The 13,400-nt window shown below is 36.3% G+C and overlaps 1 pseudogene; it reads right to left on the minus strand.

The window, feature by feature from the left end:
- Positions 1 to 7,767: 7,767 nt before the first annotated feature.
- On the minus strand, positions 7,768 to 8,963 carry LOC143243339 (glyoxylate reductase/hydroxypyruvate reductase pseudogene; annotated as a pseudogene).
- Between the last annotated feature and the right edge of the window lie 4,437 nt (positions 8,964 to 13,400).

Genomic DNA, 13,400 nt, shown 5'->3' on the forward strand with positions numbered 1-13,400 from the left:
TACTGTTTGCATGAGTTAGTTAGAGAAAATGTGAAGAATAATTTTTTTTTCATTAAACCAGGGATTTGGTTCCCAAGATATGACCCACCCGAGTAATCAGATCATTTTCTGCGATCATGTTCATATGAAGGAGAAGATCATTTTACTGATGTAATCATGTTAGGTTCAGAAGAGTTCTTGTACATAAAGATATGTTTCTGTTTTACTGTGTTCAGTTTTGCGACTTGAAAACTGCCACCTAAAAAAAAGCAATGTAAGTGAAGCATGGTGGGTAATGTTTTATTTATTTGACTTTTTTGGCCTCAATATTTGAAACGTATTTAAGTGCTGATTTTAAGTAAAAGTTACGCACTACGTCTTTAATTCCAAATTCATTGGCTCGGCATGGCCAAACGCGTTAAGGCGTGCGACTCTAATCCGAGGGTCGCGGGTTCGCATCCCCGTCGTGCCAAATATGCTCGCCCTTTCAACCGTGGGGGCGTTATAATTTTCGGTCAATCCCACTATTCGTTGGTAAAAAAGTAGCCCAAGAGTTGGCGGTGGGTGGTGATGACTAGCTGCTTTTCCTCTAGTCTTACACTGCTAAATTAGGGACGGCGAGCACAGATAGCCCTCGAGTAGTTTTGTGCGAAATTAAAAACAAACAAACATTCGTAGTTCTAACGGTAATTTAGAAAAATGAGAGTTAGTTCCAATAACTATAATTTTTCATATTTAAAACTGCTAACTCTACAATTTTGTTATCTGTAAAACTTCAGTATTTTAGAAAGTTGCAAATTATTCATTATATTAGGGACTGTAAAGTTTCATACATTGTCAAGACAAAACACCACTTAAAAAACTAGTTTGTGAGGAGTATTGTAATGAAATGGCCGTCCACTATTTAACCCAGACACTCATCTATTTGTTCATATGTCGAAACCTTGGGTCACGCAATTTCTTTATCAATATCACGGAATCTTCAGACCTTGAACTTCGTATTAAAGAAAGTTTACTCGTAACAAAAGAGTGCTCTGTTCTTAACGCCGTATACAGCTTCTCAGACTTAAAACTATTTAATAAAGTGCTAAATATTTCACGTCTTTTAATTTCCCACTTTAGCACCGTATGTGTGTATATCACGGAGCCAAAATGCAGCTAGTGGATTATGATATTCAAAAGGACTTTAAAAAAGGCCCCAATTTTGCTATACTTGATTTAAAAGTTAATTGACACTTTTCGAGAACTCGCCGAAAGTTTAATTGCACTCCTTTAGTTAAACTTGAATCATGATCTAATCTTTCTTAAGTTACATCACAACGTGTATTGGTTGATTGGGTTTACTGTAACTTTACTTTCAGGAATGTTAAATTATTATAAATTAAACATTTATTAAGGTATTTTAATTCATGTTGCTGGAGTGTATTTGCAAAAACAAGTTCTTTAGTCTTTTTACCCCCTACCTTCTGGTGAGAAACGTACGGTTTTATTAATAGAATATCATATTAGCATAATCTATTTTCTTTCTGTCTACCATGTCAGTAAAGTAGTGTTTGACAATACTGTATCATTAGTGAACATATATTATTTTTCCAATTTTCTTCCAGATGATGGAGTAAGTATGTTCCAGAATTCTTAAAACTAAAAAAAATATATTATGTTTTATTAATGGTTATCTTTATTATTAAACTTTGTTTTCCCCACCACGAGTCCATTAGCCAACTTAAGTAAGAGACTGTATGTACTTGAGAAATGTGTTGGAGATTCTCTGAAAGACAAAAAATATGAAATCCATTATGTTCGCACACCATAAATGATCCCAGCTTTGGTTATCATTACTTAGAACACCCGTGTATCTACACTTTTTTCTTAAGTATGCATGCTATCAATGACGTATTTAGGTTGGGGCTAGAGGGGACTTAGTCCCAGGGCCCATGGTTTTAATGGGGGCTCATTGATAAATTTATTATATGTAAAATTACATGGGATGTAAGGCCCACAAAAAATTATCATTTCCTGGGCCACCAACCTTAAATCCGCTACCTTATGGTATCAGTGTCTTCAGATTCTTCCGTAGTCTGACTGTTGTTTCAAATAAAGGAACATCTTTTCTGTTGTATTTTTATCTATAACACTCAAATAATATTTCTATTTCCAACATTCCAAAACATTGTGGTTTCAACGTTATCCTTTTGTCTTTATGGTATGAACCTACAACTAACCAATCCCTTGAGACGACGAAGCGTATAACTTCATAAACATAGATAATAAACAGTGTCAAATTTACTCTTAGAAGGGGTGAGTGATTAATTACCGAGCATAGCAATATAATCAATATATAGATCAGTTTCAATTTGTTTCATAAAACGAATATAGCATCAATGTCTCCAGCGATATCCTTTGGCACATTCATGTACTTACTTTTTTTGTGTAATCAATTAATATATAGTTGTATTCTTAATGGTTGTGAGCAGTTAGACCATTTCCAATGTTTGCTGACGTGTGTTTCATACCTCATGTAAATACTTCATGACATGTTTATAAATGTCAGAAAAACACGTGTTCAAAAAGTCTTGTAACCTGAGTGCTTTCGAAAGGTGGATCCTGAAAAAACGAGTCCATCTTTCGAAAGTGCTCAGATTTTTATCACTTTTAACCCCATATTCAGAAATTTCTGTTCCTGATGTGATCCTTTTATAAAGTTTGCTTCATTCCATGCATTAATTATTGGGTGTTTCCACTGATGATAGAGCCTGCGTACGTCTGTTAGCTATTCATTCTTCTCAACTTTACCCAACGGCAAAAAGATATCTGTTCAATCATCACAACTTGGATTTTTTAATTTTATATATTTTTATTGTTTCTTTGATACATCCTCTGGATATTACAAGTGAATAGCCCCCCCCCCCCGCTAGTTCAGCGATAAAATCATAGGTTCGATTCCCTTCGGTGGGCTCAGCAGATAGCCCAATGTAGCTTTGCTATAAGAACACACACATACTAATGAATATTTATGAAGAATGTCATAAGAGTTTTCAATTTAAGTGCAATCTTATAAGCTTCATTCCCAAATAATCTTACCAAGTACCAAAATAATTTTACGTTTCACACAAATGTTTTGATGTGTTTTTCATCGAAAATATTTTGTAAAACTTATTTGGGAAAAGAAGGCCAAGTAAAGTTCATTTAATGATAACAAAATAGTTTATTTTTTTTCCTTTTTTCATTTCTGTTTACCATTCATTCTACAAAGTTGTAAACCTGGGTCACAAATATTGTTTTGAATTTCAACATAAATCTACTTCCTAATGGTAGTACAAATAAATAAAGAACATAGTTAAAAAAAAGGCCTGATGCAACAGTGATTAATTATAAGCGTGAGTACGTATGTTACCATGTCAAGGAAAGCACATAAAAAAAACATAAGTGTTAAGTTTAAACGGGCTAAGGGAAAACAAACTCAGGTGCTAAGAGATTTCTTTTCCTTGCTGTATGCAGTATTGTGACATTCACATTAAAGTAGGTAAACAAATATGACTGATTAGTACTTTTATAAAGTATGTTTTTGTTGTGAAATAACTTTCTAGCTTTTGAGGTAACGTTGCACGTACTTTTATATCACGTGAGATTTAATATGAAACTTGATGAAAAGTAGTGAACCGTGTGGGTCGACTTTTCAAATATTTCCTTGACATTAACTGAACTCTTTCTCAAGGTTTTGATTAAGTCTGATATAACGGTTATTATTATTGAAGGACAGTAGAATGAGAATTGTTCTGGGATATCGTTTCAAGACTTGAGCTATTAGCCTAAAGATAATTTTTGTGACCTCGTTACCAAGGGCGTAGATTTTTTACACCCAATGGGGGAGGGGGGAAGATTTTTGCAACCACTTATGTGGACTGTGCAATTTCCAAATTGGTAATCTCTGATTACGTGAACCTGAAAGCTGTAAACATGCAAACACAGACTAATCTTGTTGCCACGATACATGCATGTATAGTTAAGTCTTCTAACTGAAACGAACTATCGCTTAGATCGAAAAGCTTAGAAGCACGCCTATATTAATGATGTACATTTCGGCTACTGAAAAAAGCCTACATCTTGGCCTAATTATGCAATTCGACTGGTAAGAACACGAGAATCACAAGAACAAACACACAATTTGTAGGCCTGTGATGCAATAAAACAATTCAACAGACTAAAGTGTAGGGGGGGATTATTGTATCTACCATATTTCCAGCTAAAATGAAGTGGGTGTATCCCCCATCCCCCCAGGATCTACGCCCCTGCTCGTTACATATTTATTCGAGGTAATATAAACTGTGTTGGTATAAAATGTCTGCCGCTTAATATATTACATTAGAGACAGTTATTTTGGAATCAAGTACTATATTATAAACCGAATTTACTTTTGTATTTACGGCAGTGCTACTGGGATTGTATGACTATGTCCTTAATATTAAACTATTGACTAAAGGCTAAGGAGGCACTTTATCACCCACCATCGAAGCTGAGGAACTGACTTTCGCTAATAGAAGCTCCTTCCACTCAAAAGTTAAAGTAGAGGAAATATTCTATGGTATCGTTCGGAATTTTTACATGGCTCTACAACAGCGCTTCCTCGCTCCCTTGGATTTATATTCAGTTTATGTTGGTTTGTTCTGAATTTCGCGCCAAGCTACACAAGAGCTATTTGGATTAACCGATCTTAATTTAGCAATAATGAACTAGGGAGAAAGCAGCTTGTCAACACCTCCCGCCGCTAACTCTTGGACTACTCTTTACGAACGAATAGTGGGGTTAACCATTATATTATAACACTCCCACGGCTGAAAGAGTGAGCGGGTTCAGTAAGAAAGATTCGGACCCATGACCCGCACATTGCGAGTTGGGTTTTGTGACAACCACAAGATTCATATTCGTCAATGTTATTACAATGAAAGACATTTCTTCGGTAGTTTTTTATGTCTGTTTTAGCTAATTAAACTGGCAAAAATAAATCAAATTGATAATTTTTCGGCGTATTATGTAAGGTGCTAAATTGTTATTCGTAAACTAGAATAATTTACATAATTTTCGTCAAGGCGACAGGTTCTCCACCTAGTTTTTAATATATTAATTTAGATTTTTGTTTGTCGTAGGAAGCGTATCATGATGAGCCTGGCATGGACAAGCGCGTAAGGCGTGCGACTCGTAATCCGAGGGTCGCGGGTTCGCGCCCGCGTCGCGCTAAACATGCTTGCTCTCCCAGCCGTGGGGGCGTATAATGTGACAATCAATCCCCCTAATCGTTGGTAAAAGAGTAGCCCAAGAGTTGGCGGTGGGTGGTGATGACTAGCTGCCTTCCCTCTAGTCTTACACTGCTAAATTAGGGACGGCGAGCACAGATAGCCCTCGAGTAGCTTTGTGCAAAATTCCAAAACAAACTTATCACGATGAAACAAAAAAGAAAATTTAATGAAAGGTAAAATCTGGTTGCTTCCTATATTATATAGAAATTTCTTTGCTTGTATATATACATAAAGCTGCACAATGGGCCATCCGTGGTCAGCCCACCACAGGTATCGAAAGTCTATTTCTAGTGTTTTTAGTCTGTAGACACCTCTCCCTCGAGATGGGGCGTGTGTAGAACTAAACACACAATACAACTTCCGGAATCAGTGAATTATTGAGTTAATAAATGTTTTAGTACAATGCAAGTCAGTGAGAATTACTGCGTTTGTTCGTTAGAAAGGTTAATTAGCCAAAGTATTTGTTATCGATGAATTAGCAATGAATTTCTGCAAATAAGCATAGATTACTTTCACCCAAATATTAAAAACGTAAGAATAAATTCATTATTGTAACTTCGCATTATCTTCATCAAATGCTAATTGAAAGTAGTTTGGTTTCTCTTCTGAGACACCATTAGATAACTGTTATTAAAACAACAAAAAAGTCTTACATTATACACAATGCCAAGTAGGATACATGTGAGCTGATCACCTCCAGTGTCAATATCAATTCGCTACGAAAAACACGTTTTTCATGTGCCACTAGGTGTATGTATATATGTGTGTGTGTGTGTGTGTGTGTGATTACATCCTATATGTTATATGGCTAGAGACAGACAAAACAGTTTGACTTTAGCTAACCATCTGAAAGCAAAAAAAAGCCTGGTTTATATACAACATACATCAACAAATTCAGGACTGAACTACAAGCAAAGATTAATAACCAAAGGAGAATTTATAAATAATTGAATTTCAGTTATATATCAGTGCCTTTTGACGAAATCCCAGAAACTATATTTTTATAGATAATATTCCAAGATAATTTTTACACATTGACTCTCACTCGACCCACCGATTAGTCGTGCTCTGCTTTCTTTTTAAAAAACCACTTATTGGCTTGGACACAACGGCTACACATACACTCTTCCTAAAAAAGCAATTGTAAAATGACTAATGGGACCCTGGAAAGTATCGGTAAAATAGGCTTGGAAGCCAACGTGTTAACATGCTTAAAGTGAAGTTCGATATATTCTTCTGTTATTTACACGTCTCCCAGGAGACAAGGGGTGTCTTTATAATTTGTTGTATCGTAAAAGTCACTTCAATCCAGTAACTCCTACAGAGGGTGGTTTTGGACGTATCTTTTTGATGGAATTTCGAAACAAGTTTTCACTTGCTAATTGATAAAATTCGAAGTGAAATATAACGTTCTCAAGTTTCCATACTAGTTAGTACTAAGATCAAACCGTTCAGAGTAAATTCAGTACATATCGATAAAGCCACATTCTAAGAATCATTAATTAAACAACTGACAACTTTTTATTTTTCCGCTATCACCTTTTAATGCTTATCTTTCAGTTTAGGTAGAACGATTTCACCTGTGATTCGGCAGAGAAGGTCGAAGCATGAAGATATCCAAGAAAAGAATGAGCAAACTGGAACAATTTGAAAGAAGCTACAGACATAATTTTGTGCTCGACCTGTTGCAAAGTGTCTATCAAGGTGGGCCTAAACCATTCCTGTGATTTGGAGACTTCCACGCTTATTGTGCTTGGTCATTAAGTCCATGATGCTTGATTGTTTTTTGGAATTTCGCGCAAAGCTACTCGAGGGCTATTTACATTGGACGTCCCTAATTTAGCAGTGTAAGAGTAGAGGAAATGGAGCTAGTTACTTAACACCACCCACCGCCAACTCTTGGGCTGCTCTTTTACCAACGAATAGAGGGATTCATCATCACATTATAACGCCCCCACGGCTGAAAGGGCATGTTTGGTGTCACGGATATTGAACCCACCATCCTCAGATTATGAGTCGAGCACCCTAAAAATCTGGCCATGCCGGGCTGCTATTGATGCACCTACAGATTTCAATCAACTTATGAAATCACTTTTCGCACCCCCAACATCAAAAGAGTGCGGGAAATGCCTTATTTTAAGCCAATAAAAATTTCAGTTAAAATTAAGAAAAGTCGGATTGGATAATTTTTCAACAAAAATGTTCCCCATTGGTTCATGAAGAGCCTGTTAAAATATTTGACTGTATTTCGCTAAATTACTCTCCGCTTTATTAATGAAAGAAGTTGATAGTTACCATCGAAAATGTCAAAATAGCATTACGTCCTTTCATAGTATTTTCCGTCACTCCTAATAGTATTTTTGTTAATTTATTAATTTTTCCCTGTAAAACAAATTAAATTACGCTACCTAAATTAAAATTATAGTATGATTTTATTTAGTTCTGGGCGTAAAAGACACACAATCATCATATAGCGAACTACTTAGAAAAAACAACAACATCATTACATTCAACTCTTATTCAGAGAGGCAGTATTTTTGCTATTAAAATAATAATACAGAAACCGTCTTACATTCTTATACAAACTTGACGTAACTATTTGGAGTGAGTCTAGTTTTTTTTTATCCACCTTGTGTTGAACATATTTTAACTCTGGGATCGGTGTTATCAAACCTTTCCAATCGCAATACGACAAGACGTTTCTTGCTGCGAGTTTAGCCATATTTTGTCTAACTGTTACTTCTGCAGTTCCTATGTGGGGTAGAAGGACCAAGTTTGGTAGAGTGGTGAGTCTGTGATCTTTTGGTATCGGTTCAGGAACCATGACATCCAAACCAGCAGCACGGATCTTTCCATGTTTTAAGGCATCGTATAAATCATCATGTTGGACGACTTTTCCTCTGCTCGTGTTGATAAATATAGCAGTAGATTTCATCAGGTTAAACTGCTTAGCAGTAAACAGTTCTGTTGTTTTGTCTGTCAGATTGCACGTACAAAGAACGAAGTCCGACTCCCTCAGAAGATCTTCAAATTCTACATAGCGGGCTCCCATACTTTCTACAGCATCAACAGGTTTGTGTATATCATGGTATACAACTTTATTGACCTTAAATGATAAAATTCTTTCGGCAACAGCCTAACCGATTTTTCCCATGCCCACAGTGGCATTTTAAGTCCTACACCACACATCCATTAAGGGTCCCACATATATACCCACTCTCCATTTTTTATAGCGTTTGAAGCTTCAAACAGTCGTCTCCCAGTTATCAGCATAAGAGCAACTGTTAATTCGGCAACGCTATCAGTTGGTATCCCTGGTGTATTACTTACTAGGATGTCGCGTTTCCTGCATTCATTAATATCAATATGGTCGTACCCGACAGAATTGGTCGCGATTACTTTCAGTTGCTGTCCAGCTGCATCAAGTACTTCACTGTCGATTATATCTGTTGTTGAACAGTAAATAATATCCTTTCCCTGAATACCCTCAATAAGCGCCTCACGTGGTATTGTTTTGGGTTCTTTATAAAATTCAACATCACATACCTTCCTCAACATGTCGTTCACTTCCTGCGATATGTCAGGCCTAGTAACAAAAACTTTGTATTTTGTCATGGTGACTACGTTTTATCGTTAGCAGTGCTACACTATCCGTGTAATGCTCAGTGAAACTCAGTCACTCGCATAGCTCAAGATTCATTATATAACCGATATTGGCGGTAAGCGCCATCCCTGGATAAACACGTGCAAAAGGTTTGTTTGTGATTATTTGAGTTAACCCAAAAGTGTTGAATTTATAGAGCCATAATTTTCCTTTTGTTGATAATAGTAACATAAAACTTAAGAATATGTTATTTAGCCAATAGGTCGCTGCATTTTTATTTTTCTTCATATCAGTGTTTCACATTCTAATGGTAACTGTTGAAGAATTGAAATATATATTTTCTTATTGAAAACATACTTTAATATCAAGCCACACATTATCAAGTAATGTCCGATTTTAGGTTCAGAAAAAAGAGAAAGGATTTCAAACACTTTTAATGTCACTTAATCAATAATGTATGTTTCTTTATTATTAATTACTTCCTGCCAACGATTCACAAGCTTCTGAATGCCACTTCTATAAAATTATTAGGGTTAGGAGGAAAAGAATGCAGAGAAGGTAGTTTTGACAATTTCATGTGTTCCAAGCTCTTTTCCATCAAGATAGTTCTGCAAACTTCGGAATAGATGATAATCAGATGGGAAAAGGTCTGGAGAATAAGGAAGTTGTGGAAGTTTCTCCAGTCTAGCTCTTTAATCTATGCAGATGTGGGGTATGGGGCCGTGCATTATCCTGGTGTTACACAACATCTTTACAACTGATCAAAGCAGGCCTCTTTTCTTTCAGTGCAAACTTTGAGCGCTCTAACTGTTGACAATAGTAGTCTGATGTAATCGTTACATTAATAGCAGCAATTCAAAGTGGATAACACCAACAATATCCAACCGAAAGATTAACAAGACTTTCCTAGGGTGGTGGTCCATTTTGGGCTGTGCTTTAGCCAGTTCACCTGCACGTAGCCATTGTCTGCGGCACTTAACAATTTTTATAAAATATCAATTTTCTATCTCCAGTCATTAACCTGTCCAAAAAAGGTGAGTTTACATTTACGAGAGTGCAAAGAAGTGCAAATGTCCACTCTTGCTCTAAGGTTGGCTTCTGTCAAATCATGGGTGCCCCATTTGCCAAGTTTTGAAACGTTTTCAAGCTGCTGTAGATGACGGTGAACTGTTGAATGGTTTGAAATTAGCTTTTGTGCTAGTTCTTCAACAGTTACAGCACAGTCTTCATCAAGTGCAGCCAGCAACAAGTCATCGTTAAACTATATAGGATGACCTGATCGTGGCGCATCACATAAACTGCAGTCACCTGATCTGAACTTCTGAAACACCTTCGACATTTTCTTTCATTGAGAGATTTCGCATCATAAACACCTTGAATGTTTCGTGTAGTTTCTGCTGCACGGTTGTCTTTCTTAAATTCATAAAGCATCATATGTCTGATGTGCTTCTCATACTCTATACTACATATTTCAGTCATTAAAGTCTTTTGCAAAGACAAAAATGACAATACACTTTCTGTATTATATTTTTGAAAATTACTTATGGGATGACCTGATAGTTTTTCCTTCTTTTTTTTTTTTTAATTTCGCGCAAAGCTACACGAGGGCTATCTGCGCTAGCCGTCCCTAATTTAGCAGTGCAAGACTAAAGGGAAGGCAGCTAGTCATCACCACCCACCGCCAACTCTTGGGCTACTCTTTTACCAACGAATAGTGAGATTGACCGTCACATTTTTCGCCCCCGATGCTGAAAGGGCGAGCATATTTGGTGTGACGGAGATTCGAACCCACGATCCTCAGATTATGGGTCGAGCGTCTTAACCACCGAGCCAGGCCACGTCTGTGAAATTAAAAACCGAATTTTGTTAACCGTTGTGCGTACAGCAAAAATAGTCTATTGCAAACTTTCTACTTACCTACAAACAAACGCATCCAAAACATATAAATTATGGTGAATTAGAACAAAGCGTACGGTGAAATTTTCTCGTCTTCTCCAAAATGTGTAAATTGTATTAGGGTTTACATATAAAATATCTGTTTATCTACATTTTGTACTGATAAAGACCAAGATAAAATCTATTTGTATGTTTCTTTTTTAAGCACAAAGCTGCATAATGGGCTGTCTGTGCCGTGCCCACCACCGGTTTTTAGCGGTGTGAGCTCCAAGACTTACCGCTGGTCAAAAGAAAGTATGTTCTCTTTCTAACAAAAGTAAACAGAATATGGTGCTTCTTAATAGTTTCTTTTATTCGATATTAGAACGGTAAAAATGTTTGATCAAGGTTTATATTTCAAAGATTACAATAGGTATGAGTGATATTTTAGTTACACAGTCCACCTTGAGGAATCAAATTCCGGATTTTACCTTTAAAGGTTCGTATGCTTACTGCTGTGACTTACAACTTACTTTTATAAAGTTAATTACACTTCATACATCTGAGTTTACGATAGTGAAATACCATTAGCATTAATTTGTTGCAAAATGTTTTTAATTTCCTTTATACATGACTCATAATCTGAGGGTCGCGGATTCGAATCACCGTTGCACAAAACATGCTCGCCCTTTCATCCTTGGGGCATTATAATGTGACGGTCAATCCCATATTCGTTGGTAAAAGAGTAGCCCAAGAGTTGGCAGTGGGTGGTGATGACTGGCTGCCTTCCCTGTAGTCTTACACTGTTAAATTAGGGACGGCTAGCACAGATAGCCTCGTGTAGCTTTGCGCGATATTCAAAAGAAAACTTTTACACATACTGCTCGGATAATTAAACTAACGCTTTGTCTCTTTCGCCAATAATTGAGATTCCAAAACAATAATATTTTTGCCAAATTAATGTTGTTTGTAAGAGAAAAGTAAATGATTGTGTTATTTACGTTCATTCAAAATAAAAGTTTATTTAGTAATTCCTTATAAAGAAGAGTGTGAAATAACTTAATGTCTAGGTCCACACACTTAGTTATGTAAACTTTTAATATCACTAGATTTTATTTTTTCTGTAATTGGTGTTCATTGGTATGTCCTCATACCAGTTTCATAGGAATAACTCTCCAAGAATATTAGAACTGTATAATTTGTTACAGTCACTAAAGAGGTTGTATGTAAGATCCTGAGCTTGGAACCTTGTTGGTTAACTCTCTTGCTGTCAACGTATTATTATTATCTCATGCTGGTTGTCACATTGTTTTTGCGTGTTAGTACTGTAAATAGGAGTGCGTTACATAAAAAAAAATTATATCTTCATTACAAATGAGCATATAAACATCACATTTTCCTAGTTTGTTTGGAACATACATAGTTGGGTAATCAATCTTGTTCAAACATTTCCATTTCTTCCAGTGTTTCCCACTGAGATCCTGTTCTGAAATGGTCGATGGTTAGGGTTCAGGCAGAGATTGGGACTGTACTTGGGGTGGAATTCCTGAACTGTTTCCTCGGGCCCTTCCCTGTGATTTCACCGACCTTCCCCCTTGTAGTGGAACAACGCCCCCCTCGTGGTTTTAACTGTCTCTACTATCTTGGTTACTTTCAATTTGCTTTGTATGCTTAATTTACTTTCTTCACCATTGTTTTCCGAGTATTCTTCTGAGCTTTCGTACTCAAAGCAGTCACTCCTTGAGTCTGAATCTTGCTGAGTTATTTACAAAACTTGAGCTGCAGTGAATGATGAACACCTACACGAAGCCATCTTGGAAACTTTGTTGACAACATTCTTCCCTTTTTCTGCATCCCGGAAACAATACTAATCACGTGATCAGATTCATGAATAAGTAAATATTCCAAGATAAACATCTAAGGCTTATTAAGTGGAAGCTATGCATTTGCCCTAAAGTGCTCCTACCTGATGAATAAAAAAGACAATATAAAAATTTGACGAGTGTCGCAAATGTCACAAAGTCGTAGGATCGACTGCAGTCGGACTTTGCAGTGAAAGAGATAATGACTGAAGTTGGTTTTTCTGATTTTCTATTGTTATATGTTTGAATAAACATAATACATGACAGTCTCTCAAACATATACATTAATCGATAATCCACAGGTAACACACCGTTTAACAAACAGAAATTTACATAAACAGCCAACCAACATAATACGGTAGCCACTGTTAATCTCGCTCAGAGATGTCACAACAAATACCTTACTGAAATCAAAGTTGTCAACTGTTAATGTAGTGGCTTCATATCAAATACCCTAATGAAATCAAAGTTGTTAACTGTTCATTTAGCGGTGTCATAACAAATACCCTAAAGAAGCCATAGTTACAACGGTAACACGTACAATGATGAAGAAAGATACTTAAGTTATGCAAATATTGTATGAAAGCAGAATACTTCAGTTATACTATGCAAGATAATCAATTATGCAACTTAAACAAATACTAAAGCATTTTATGCTGAACAGTGTTTCAAAATTTCAGTGAGCATTGGACTTTTGATACTTGTTAGCACAATGTTATTAGCAACCCCATTATGTCTTACAGATACAATTTTCTTGGCTGTGGAAATTCATTACAATTACACCTC

This window comes from Tachypleus tridentatus, unplaced genomic scaffold (genome assembly GCF_004210375.1).
Source record: "Tachypleus tridentatus isolate NWPU-2018 unplaced genomic scaffold, ASM421037v1 Hic_cluster_2, whole genome shotgun sequence".
Lineage (NCBI taxonomy): Eukaryota > Metazoa > Arthropoda > Merostomata > Xiphosura > Limulidae > Tachypleus > Tachypleus tridentatus.